Raw genomic sequence first — 308 nt, forward strand, 5'->3', positions numbered from 1 at the left:
CACACAAGAAGGTAGGGGGGGATGAGGACGGGGGTCCCTTTCCATTGCCTTGGCAGCTGTCAGTCCCTTGGGGCCTATCTTGGGGTCACACTCCTCTGCCCCTTGTGCCAGCACAAGGGTTTGGCTGTGCTGGAACCTGCTGACCCTCCCCTGAGCCCCATGCCAGCCAGTGTGGGCTCCCCACTATGGATGCACCTGCACCCCTTGGCTCAGCACCACCTGGGACTCTCTGGCCCCAGGCTTTTGGGGTTCCTGTGTCCCCGCTCCTGGCTGCGTCCCTGCGTGTTCAGGCAGGCTGTGGTTACCTC

General features: G+C 63.3%; 1 protein-coding gene across 1 annotated transcript in view; it reads left to right on the forward strand.

Annotated features, from left to right (window-relative positions):
- UNC13D (unc-13 homolog D (C. elegans)) overlaps positions 1-308 on the forward strand; it is a gene marked incomplete at its 3' end in the record, with an annotated part of 10,128 nt that overhangs the window by 2,999 nt on the left and 6,821 nt on the right. The gene's annotated exons all lie outside the window — the stretch shown is intronic.

This window comes from Eurypyga helias, unplaced genomic scaffold (assembly GCF_000690775.1).
Source record: "Eurypyga helias isolate BGI_N326 unplaced genomic scaffold, ASM69077v1 scaffold22589, whole genome shotgun sequence".
Classification (NCBI taxonomy): Eukaryota; Metazoa; Chordata; class Aves; order Eurypygiformes; family Eurypygidae; genus Eurypyga; species Eurypyga helias.